The sequence below is a fragment of the Suricata suricatta genome, chromosome 4, assembly GCF_006229205.1.
Source record: "Suricata suricatta isolate VVHF042 chromosome 4, meerkat_22Aug2017_6uvM2_HiC, whole genome shotgun sequence".
NCBI classification, from domain to species: domain Eukaryota; kingdom Metazoa; phylum Chordata; class Mammalia; order Carnivora; family Herpestidae; genus Suricata; species Suricata suricatta.
Window position 1 is genome coordinate 56,941,904 of NC_043703.1, and position 11,935 is coordinate 56,953,838.

The following is an 11,935-nucleotide window of genomic DNA, read 5'->3' on the forward strand; positions in this document are numbered from 1 at the left end:
GTTCAAGGCCCACATTTGGCTCTGTGCTGACAGCATGGAGCCTCCGTGGGATTCTCTCTCTCTCTCTCTCTCTCTCTCGCTCGCTCGCTCTGTCTCTCCCCTGCCCTGCGTGAGCTCTGTCTCTCTCAAAAATAAACATTAAAAAAATTGAAAAGTAGACATTAAAAAAGAAACAAGACACCAAAAAAAAAAAAAAAGGCCATTGGAAATGGGCACTAAATACTGACAGAAGAAAGGAAAGCAGGAGGTGTGCCTGGATGGTTCAGTCAGTTAAGTGTCTGTATCTTGATCTTGGCTCAGGTCATGATCTCACATTTGGTGAGTTTGAATCCTATGTCCAGCTCTGCACTAGCAGCAAGGAGCCTGCTTAGGATTCTCTCTGTCTCTCTCTCTCTGTCTCTCTCTCTCTCTCTCTCTTTCTCTCTCTTCACTCCTCTCCCGCTTGCACTCTCTTGCTCTCTCAAAATAAATAAATAAATAAACTTTATTTAAAAAAAGAAAGAAAGAAAAGAAAGCAGGATATAGCTTGACTTGGATTTGGGCCCCAGAGGGAGGCCCATCCAGCCCTGCCACAGGACAGGGGACCCCTCTTGGAATGAATAGAGTCACTTCCTGGGGTCAGAGATGATTTGGGATATCAGGATTTTTTTTAGTCACATGTAACAGAAAATCCAAATCCAAGTGGCTTAAACAATCACTATCTCATATAACTGTTATATCCAAAGAGATGTTGGACTTCAGGCCTATTCACCTGGGGCTTCTGTGAGCCTTCTTCTACAGTTATTGGCTTGGTCTCATGGCTGAATCCCCTCATGAAAATAAGCTGATTGCAAGTAGCCTGAGGCTACTTATTATGTTTCCTTACTTATTATATCCAGGGGAAGAAACAGGGGATCTCCTGCTCAAAGCAGTTAACAAAAGTCATAGGGCTTCCTTTTGATCAGACATGCTCAGATTACACACCAGCTCTAGTTTACTACACCAAAGAAGGGATTGCTCTGATGGACCAAGGATGATCAGAGTCTACACCTGCAGTAGGGTTAAACCCACTGAAATCTCAGCTGAGAGAAGATCGAACGGGATTTGCAGAGCCCACGTATTCTGCACTACAAGTGAAGTGGAAAAGAACTGCCAGCCATCCAAGCCCAGCGTGGCCAGTACCTAGGCAGCAGCCCAACCAGCTGAGGAGGATGATGGAAAGATAAGCTGGTGAAGAAGAATGAAAGCTAAAATAGGAGTTTATGTTGTAAAGTCATAGGGATTTTAAAACGGTGATTGGAAATCTCAACAACTCTCCAAGGTTAAGCTAGCCCAGAGCAAGCGGTGATAACTGAGAGCACCCAAGGTCCTTGGGATGAACAGTCATGGAAGGGTTGTGAGTTCTTCGTATCTTTGAATCTTTGGTGGATGTGCATGTGTGAGAGAGAGAGAGAGAGAGAAAGAGGGAGAGAGAGAGTGCGCACATGCTTAATGACTTACATTTTCTTTTCCAAGAGTTATCCTTTTTCTAGTCAGGGTGAAGCATCTCATCTGTTAAAGAATGTTGTCCTCGAGAAAGAAAACAAAATGGAACTCTCTATTTACCAAAGTGAAAGCCAAGAATGTCCTGAGGTTTTAGATACAGTTCTTTTTTGTTTGAGAGATTAGATATCCCCTCAAGCAAGTGCATAAATTGTTCAACTGGGGAAAGGATTTTTGTTGTGTCAACTTTAGTGGAATTATGATACTGACACCATGCTGTTTCAGTGAAGACCTAAGAACAAATGCCATTATATTTTGTAAGTATTTTAAATGACCAATTTTCTGTTTTGGATTTAATTAGGATGACTTGCAGTTTATTCTGAAGCAGAGATAATATCAAACTGGCCAAAAACAGGTTGCCGGGGAGATTGACAAGAGCTTTCTATAAAGAATTCATTTTTCTTCCTGGAAAAGAGCTTGAAAATAGAGATCCTGTCCAGGGAGAATGGGGATGAGGTGGTGAGGGGGTAATGCAGGGGATATGGTGATAAGAGATGTTTCCTCTGAAACATTCTGTCCTCAAGAAGACAGAGGCAGCTACTTAGTGCTAATAAAAGCCACAAGGAGAATTATAACAAAGGAGAACTTGCTAAAAAAAAATTAGTGTGTATGTAAAGCTTTAATAAATAAAGACTATGGCACTGATATAAGCATCCACAGAGAGTTCAAAGGTACACAGTTCAGAATGGAGCTAGTTTACATGGGAGTTGGAAATGTCTCAGCAGGATTGGCTGTATGATATTCTGAGGAAGCTAAGTTCTTTGCTCTTTTCTTTTTTTTAAGTTTATTTGTTTTTGAGAGAGAGAGTGAGAGCACAAGTGGAGGAGGAACAGAGGGAGAGAGAGAAAGAGTATCCCAAGCAGATAGTGGGACACGGGGTTCAAACCCACAAACGATGAGATCATGACCTGAGCCAAAATCAAGAGTCAGATGCTTAACCAACTGAGCCACCCAGGTGCCACCTGAGGAGGCTGAATTCTAAGCCTAGGGATCTCTGGCCCCTCCCTGCTCTCCTGCTCTTGTCCCCAAAAATTTCTGCATTCCAAGTGTGGAGTGGTTGTAATAGGGTCCATGTGACATAAAAGGAAGCTAGAGCCTGGGTTACTGGTCCAGAGGGGCCTCCCTGATGTGTTGTCTCCTGTAGAACATCAGAACCTTTGCATAACCCCCAAGTTAATGAAAAACGATCTCTTGTGTAACTCTTAAATTAGAGAACCCTTATAATGGCCAAGACTGAATTTCCTATTAGCCTTGTGTGATAGGTGCTTAGAGTCTGATGTAAATCAATTTTCTTAAAACTAAGCATGACTCTTTATTCACAAGATCTTTCATACAAATAAAAATGTTTGAATTAAAGAACAAAATTGTTGCCTCTCTTCTTACTCCTTACCTAGCCTAAGAAATAGAATCTTATTAGTACCACCACATGTCTTTATGTACCCTTGATCTTGAAGGTAACCATTATTCTGAATTTTGTGTTGATAACTCTTTTACCATATAAATGTATTTCCAAGCAAAATATTATAGTAAACTCTTGAACAACACAGGCTTGAATCCCATGCGTCCACTTAAATGCAGATTTTTTTCTATGTACAATACAGTACCATAAATGTATTTTCTCTTCCTTAAAATTTTCTTAATAAGAGTTTCTTTTCTCTGGCTTACCTTATTGTGAGAATATAGTATGTAATACATGTAACATACAAAATATGTTTTAATAAACTGTTTAATATTATCAGTAAGACTTCTGGTCAAGAGTAGGCTATTAGCAAGGTTTTGAGGGAGTCGAAAGTTATAAGTGAATTTTCAGCAGTGTGAGAGGTCAGCACCCTTAATACTCAACATTGTTCAAGGGTCAACTAAATTTAGTTTTGCATGATTTTGTACTTTCTATAAATGGAATAATCTAGTAACGATTTTTTTTACCATTCAGCGTTATCTTTTTGAACTTCAATCATGATACTGCTGCTGGTATGAATGTAACATTTCATTATCTATACTTCTGTTAATGGAGAGTTAGATTAATGTCAGATTTTGGCTATCAGGAAGAACACTCCTACAAATATTCTCATATGTATCTTTCAGTGCACACATGTCAAAGCTTCTCTAGATAATATACTTAGGAATGTGTTCATGATCAACCATTCTATGTAATACCCAACTTCCTTCCAAATCGGCTTTCCTGTTCAGCCCCCTGGCAGGGTATGAGAACTTCCATGTATCTACCTCCTTGGAAGCATTTGAGATGGTTAGATTTTTAACCTGTTGAAACCTGGTGAGTTTCAAGTGACTTCCGCTGTGGTGTTCATATTCACTGTGATTTTCATATATTATTTACACTTAAGGAGTTAATAAGAAATCAACCCTCACAAAAGGAATCTTAAAATTTTTATCTTTGGCAAAAGAAAAATGATAAATGATGGACACTCTGAAATGCAAGAAGGAATAGTGAAAAAAGAAGTAGATAAATATATGGGTAAATCAGTAGTTCTAGATTGATAGCTAGGTTGACTATCTTCTCCTTTTTGTTGTTGCTAATGAGAAGTCAGCTGTCTAGTTCCTTTAATAACAGCTACCAGAGGCGCCAGGGTGGCTCAATCATTTAAGCATCTGACTCTTGGTTTCGGCTCAGGTCATGATCTCACAGTTCCTGAGTTTGAACCTCAAATTGGGCTCTGCACTAACATCATAGAGCCTGTTTGAGATTCTCCCTCTCCCTCTCTCTCTCTCTCTCTCTCTCTCTCTCTCTGCCCCTCTCCCACTTGTGATCTCTCTCTCTTTCAAAAAAAATAAATATGGAATATATGAAGTAAACTGTATAACCTATATTTTATATATTTCCTTTTCTCCAAAGAAACAGGAGAAAGTTTCTGTTATTTGTAAAAATAAAGGTAAAATACTATTGTCAAGTATTAAAAATAAATAAATAAATAAATAAATAATTTAAAAATAGCAACAATTTATTAATGTTAGATACTTTCCTAAAAAATACATATGCATTTTTCATGAAATAGAAGAAATTGAAAATGTTATTAATTGTGTTTTACAGATGAAAAGTTAAGTCATAGAGAGGAAAAGTCACTTGCCAAAATGTACTTACAAATGATAGAACCACCACTCAATGTGGTTTCAGAGCTCATGCTCTTAGCTATTACACTTGCCACTTATACCTTATTTTCTTATGTACTATACACTAAACTGTAGTGTGATACTGCTTCAAAATGAGTTGATTTTCTTCCTGGTTGGTCTTGAGATCATCTATCTTTTGTATTCTGAAATATTACTGTGATATATATCATCTTTGCTGCCTCTCATCCATGGTGATTTGATATGTTTTGTGATTTTTGACCCTGGACCTTTGTTTTTTGGAACTTTATCAGTGGGAATATTTTGAAGCTTATGTTGGCTCTCCTCTAGAAAGGTTTTATGTTTATGTCTGCCAGGTTCTTGAATGCATTCCAAGCTTGAGACTACATTAAATTAAATTCACTACTTGATTTTTTTATGCCACATAACACCAAAACATAAGTCAGAAACTGATGGTTGTTACAAAAAGGAACAGACAGATGAACCACCAAGAGAACACAAAGAAGAAAGAATTCTAGTTCAAATGATGGTTTTATGCAAAATGGGCCATTTACCTTAACCCTTAAAGAAAGAACAGAGTTTAGCAGACAGACAATGAGGAAGGAAAATGGGAAGAGCATTGCAGCTGAGGGATATGGATAAAGACCCAACCAAATCTAGTGCTTTTTGAAAATAGTGACACTCTGATGTGGCCTGGTGGGCATTCAGTTCCCTGGAGGGGGTCGTAGTGCATAAAGGCTGAGGAAGCAGGTTGGGTGAGATCATGGAGGATTGTGATCATGATTCAAGAGGCACTGGGAAGTCATGAGAGACTCCTGAAGAAGACTACATAATGACTGGAGTCATTTGTGTCTGAAGAACATTACTCTAGAAGGAAAAGGCAGACTAGATCTTCAATATAAACATAGAACAATGTCCTGTAGCCAAATGGAATTTACTCTTGATTATCTTCAACTGCACATGATTCACTCTGTCTTCTCTGGTGTAGGAAATAAGTACATATTATTTTATTAGGTTTGCCTGCAATAAAATGGCATAAGTCTTTGATCCCGGGAACCATTCACTTTGAATATTGGTGACTCTTCACCAGTCCTCATATTGCCTCATGTTGGCCACATTTGAGCTTGTGCTCTTTAATTTGGGCTGAATCAACTCTTTAGCTTTTAAAACAAACAAACAAACAAACAAACAAACAAACAAACAAGCAAACCCAGACCTGGAAGTTCTTATTGAATATATTTTTAGTCAGGCTTGATTGTCTGTGTTTTTTAAAAGCTTCACTAGTTCTTCTGATGGTACATATTTTCAGATATTCTTTTCAGAATATTTCAGACCTCCCACTACCCTCTTTGGAAAAAGTCAAATAATTTTTTACAAACAGTTCTCCATTTCAGATTTGAATAAATGTCAAAATAGCTCTTGAGTATATGAGTTCTATTGCAAGGAAAACATAAATCTGAAAAAGAAGCATGTTTATAAGGGAAAGAGTGTTTTAACACTGAGTCAAATGAGCTGAGACCTAGCCTCAGCTCTTAACACTTCCCAGGTATGTGACCTTGGACAAAGGATGTAGCTGTCTTTGCCCTGTTTTTTCTCATCTGTAACAATGGAAATGATGTACTTGTCACATTTTGCAAAGTAATCATGAGGACAAAATAAAATATGAAAACATATGTCAATCCTTTTGGAATCTATAAAACTCTACAGAAATGCAAACTATCATGTGCTACTAGATACTACTACCATTTTGTCTAAATGGAGTTTTATTAATTATTTAGTATTTGTTAATTATGAGTTGGTCCGTAATTTGTTCTTTATGTTTGAATCTTGCTATTTTGAGTCTTCTGAAAATGACATACTCATATTACTACTTACAAGAATGCATTGGGGCACCTCGATAGTTTGAGGGTCCAACTTCAGCTCAAGTCATGATCTCATGGTCTGTGGGTTCAAGCCCCACATCAGGCTCTGTGCTGACAGCTCAGAGCCTGGAGCCTGCTTGGGATTCTGTGTCTCCCTATCTCTCTGCCCCTCCCCGACTCGCATGTGCATCCTCTCTCTCTCTCAAAAATAAATAAACATTTTAAAAAAATTAAAAAACTGCAGTGATTATGTTGAGCATAATGTAGCGCTGGACAGAGAGGAGACCAGAGATGAGGGAAAAGCAAGCACCCTGGAACTGCTCTATGTAACTGCCTAGTGGCTGTTGGAACAAAGGACTTTAATCCTCTGCTTAAGCATTGATGTCATGGAAGCCAAACTCGTCATGACTCAAAGCAACTCTGGGTCTCCTTAACCTCTAAAATGAGATATCCATAGAGCTCCTTACATAAATATATTTTGTTTTATCCAGAAATATGGGAACAAAGCCATAAACTCAAAAGTTAAAGGATAAACTATCAAAGATGTGTACTAGAAATCAAGATTATCCCAAACCTGGTTGAGCTCAGTCCTGACCACCTGTCGTTTAGAAATGGTTGAAATTCACAAGCTTAAACTATAAGTTAGGGGTTTTCTTTTGTATTGGTTTGTTTTCATTTTGTCACAAGGCTGCAAGAAAGAGAAACTCACAACATGGTGAGGACTGGACCACAGGTGACATACAAGACTCAAGGCTAAGGTTCTGGGAGGCAGTTTCATGCAACAGGACAGCCATGGGTTCACAGTCTGGGAGTCCTGTGTCTGAACTCTGGCTCTAGAATTCCCAGGCAAAAGAGGCAATCTCAAAATTTCAATCTTCTAATCAGTAAGCCTGAAACTATTAAGATCTACCTCATAGTGCTGTGAAGATTACATGACAACATATGTAAAAGCAACGAGCAAAGTACTGGGTAGAGTAGACCTCCCTGAGATGCTCTCGCCTAAATACCACCATCTTTCATCCATAAGCCAACTTGGACAAGTCAATTTATAGAAAGTTTACACTTGTCTGTTTGGACTTCCCAGGAGGGAAGACTTTGGGTCTATTTGAATGATACTGCAGAGAAAATGGCTTCATTTTAATAATACTGTGCATTTACCTTGCACATATGTTCCTGTAATCTGTGTGAAGTCAGGTACTTGTGGGGTCCAGTTATAGCATGGAGGAATATTCAAAGAAAAACAGCCTGGCAACCAAGGAGTTATAGCAATTAGAATCTTTAATACTTCCTTTCTAGAAAATGCCCAAGAGGATTTGTTTTCTTAGCATACAGAAATCCATTCCCTCTACCCAATCCTTCTCTTTGTCATGATCTCTCAAACACCTGGCAGCAGCTCCCAAGTCTCTCTACATCACCCTACTCTGCATTCTTAACAGCCCCTATGTCCTCCATTTTTTTGTTACCTTGGAGTGGTGCATAATAGTGCTGTAATCTTATGTATACATTTATTAGATAATTAGCATTTCTTTGAACATTAAATAATCAACAACCCTCCAGATATTCTTAGACAAGGTATATAACTAATAAATCAAAATATGTAAATTAAATTATTTTTTCTAAATATTTAAACATTGCAAACCGAATCCACTACTTCCAAATGTTTAATTAAATTCCCAAATACATTAGAGTCTTGTGACTATTTTAATACCTTAAGAGACAATACTTAGAAGATTATAATGATTACAAAAATCAGTGCATTTACATTAAGCAAGTAAGATTATTAACATAAGGAAAATAACCTTCCTTATTTAAAAATGTGATACTCCCAGGGCAACTGAGTGGCTCAGATGTTTTTATTTTCTGACTTCAGCTCAGATCATGATCTCATGTGGGTTCGAGCCCCACTCGGGCTCTATGCTGACAGCTCAGAGCCTGGATCCTGCTTTGGATTCTGTTCTCCCTTTCTCTCTGCCTTTCCCTTGCTCACTCTGTCTGTCTGTCTCTCTCTCTCAAAAATAAATAAACAGTAAAAAGTTTTTAAAAAATACTCAAAATGTGACACTCCCCAAATGCTTTCACAACTGTTTTATCTTTGCACATTATGATGGAGGAAAATTTCTCATGAGAGATCACACACACGTGCCCTTATATCCTTGCCAGCACAATGCCTTATGCATAGCTAATGTCAGCAACTATTTATTAAATTTACCTTTATACTTAAGATTTCCCCCAGAGCACTCATACGATCCTCTCCATTTTACAGATGAAGAAACAGAGTCATAAACAAGTTAAGGCATCTTGGATTCTGAATTATCCCCTCCCAGCCCTTCTGCAAGCAAAACTGTGTTTCCCAGAAGTCAGAGGCAATGTTTCTCTCCAAATGACACAGGCCCTGACCAGGCCTGCTAGCGACCCAGTGATGCAATAAAGAACAGAAAACAGAAGTAACTCATTAGACTGTATACTGGTCTGCTCAGACTGCCATAACGAAATACCACAGACTGTGCAGCTTAAAACACAGATATTTATTTTCTTACAGTTTTGGAGCTACCATCTCCCTGTGTCCTCACCTTGCCTTTTCTCTGTGAGCACAAAGAGAGAGACAAAGAGACAGAAACAGAGACAGAGAACTCTCTTTGGTGCCTCTTCTTAAGGCACCAGTCCTATCAGATTAAGATAATCTGATCCTAATCACCTAATTATCACCTTAATTATCTTCCTAAAGGCCCCCATCTCCAAATATAGTCTCATGGGGGTTGGGGCCTCAACATAAATGTTGGGAGTGACCCAGTCTGGTTCACAGAAGAATACAATACATCTGAGACAGCATGACCCTCCTGGCCCCAATGGTTCTGGCCTCTTCCTTAGGGTAGATTCCTCTCACCTCACAGACTGTAGGAACTTAGGAGCTGGGGTACACTCCGGGGAAAATAAGGGAGGTGTTAGGAAGCTTCGTCCTTTGTATTCTTGATCTTGTATACGACATTCCCTCTGATTGTTAGTTGGCTTACAAGTGAACTGAAGGAAAGTAAATGTCAAGGGAGTCCAAACCATCACTTTTGTTGACCTATAAAACTGGACTTATTTCTTAAGAAAACTCCTTCAAGAGGCAGTGTGGTGTAACATAAAGAGCATTTTAGCTGGAATCAGAAGTCCTGGGTTCAAATCCCAAGAGCTTATCACGACCTATAAGCTGCCTCATGATTAAAGCTCTGGCTCTCCCCACCTCACCCCTTACTCCCTTCTCTCTTACTCCCTCCAGCAATACTGACTTCCTGCTTCTACTCAAAACCAACAAGCATGCTTCCACCTCAGGGCCTTTGCAGCAGCTGTTTCCTCTGTCTGGAAATCTCTCCCTCAGGTATTGACATGGCCCATCCTCTTACTTCATTTATTACTTTACTTAAATTCTGCCCCTCCCAGAAAATTCTCCTCTGATCATACTATCTAAAATGGCTCCTACTCCTCTCTTCCATCAGGTCTACCCCTAGATCCTGCTTTATTTCTCTTTTTAATATTTATCATCATCTGACATTACTATGTATATTTATTTGTCTGTGGTTTGTCTCTCCTGATATACTGCAAATTCCACTGGGGCAGGTTCATTAGTTTCATTCACTGCTACAGCCCATGCCACAATTAGCCCCTGAAACCAAGAAGCGACTCAATATAGATTTTGAATGAATGACTATGAATCAATGAGCACTTAACCTTAGTTTTTGCTTCCCTAACTTGGTTCTTCCTTACTCAAGCCTGGCCCTCAGAGGCCTCTGTCCTGTCCTTGGCCTCATGGGCACTGTTATCTCAGTGGACCCCAAAGTGCCATTACCCTGCAGATCCTATAGCCATGCCAGCTTTCAGCTTTCAGCAGACAGTGAGGTGGGGGGGCAGGCTGCCAGGAGGACATGAGAGGTTTCAGGAAGGACGTCTACCCTGAGATGGTACAGAGGGTACGGGTGAAGAGGAGCAGAGTTGCTCAGGGCCAGATAACACCTTAAAGGCTGGGAACAAAATGGGAAATTGCATGAGAGTGATCTTGCAAGAAGAAAGGTTGGGAGGGGTTTGCTAAAGCCAAAGCACAAAGCAAAATTTTGTGCCCGAGATAAAAGTGTTTCTAGGCTAATGGCAGAAGACAGATGAAGCAAAGGAACCTCAACAGGCACAACCACCAGTGCAAAAAGGAAGAGAGTGAACGTGCCATGAGACAAGTCCTGCTCACTGCCCTCTCCCTGTGGACTAGAGCAGCTCCTGGTGCATCACAGGTGACTGGTGAATTTGTAGTTTATTTGAAGTTGCATCCAGAGGGCACATTGTAGGGATATGTGTGGTGAGACGTAGCAAAGGTGGCATGTGAGATGGACAGTGAACACAGGCAGCTTCAAATGAAGAAGCTACTTTAAAAATTCATCAGTGATGAGATGGAAAGCCAGGCAGCCACACAGTCACTCTGTGGTCCGAGCAGTAACTAGCTATGGGAACCCGGGTGGCCACTTAATTTCTTGTGTCTTGTATTTCTCACCTGGGAAAGTGAGTGCAAATGCCATTTACTGTGTAGATTGTATCTGAATTACATGCAACAGAGCCCACCATGGCCCAGGCACATGAAGGTGTTCTATTGCAATGCCTGGAGGAAAGAGGAGGGAAGAGGAAGGGGCTAAATGAAGAGGTGGCACCGGAAAGAGAGAGCAGTGGGTCAGGAGGAAGGATTTGGGTAGGATGGACAAAGGAAACTTTCACCTCGTTGCTGAAGTGTTGACCCCTCTGGCTGGTGTGGCCCTCCCCCTGCAGAAGGCGCCTGGGGAAGCCCTGTGCTCACCTGGGCAGACGCAAGGCAATTAAGGCCTACGGAAGTCTCGAAGGTCTCTGCAGGAAGCAGAAGTTCGTTAACAAGGATTCATCAGGCTTGGATGCCTGCTGGGGAGGAGATGGAAACACAGTAAATGCATCTCATCATCAAAAGCAGGAAGGAAACAAAACATTTTGGAAGTCACTGAAAGGTAGATTTTATGTAAATTTGAAATAAAGCGTCTCGTTAACCAGTTGCTCTCTGAGTGACTTCTTGATTTTGTATGTTCATGATAGACTTCACCTTGGCACTCATTAGAAGATCTGTGAGCTCAGGAGTTGCTACCCAGAAGTTTGGAATGAACTCACTATCACTTTATTGAGTGCCTACATCAAAACTATTTTCATAGAACACGAAGATGTTATTTGCATTCTTCACTCTCTTCAGTGACTGTACAGAAGAGTTTTCTAGAGGGGTGCCTGTGTGACTCAGTTGGTGAAGCGTCTGACTTCAGCTCAGGTCATGATCTCACTATTCATGGGTTCAAGCTAAGCATCGGGCTCTAAGCCGACAGCTCAGATCCTGGAGCCTGCTTTGAATTCGGTGTGTCTCTCTCTGTCTCTCTCTGGCTCGTGCTGTCTCTCTGTCTCTCAAAAATAAATAAGTATTTTAAAAAATT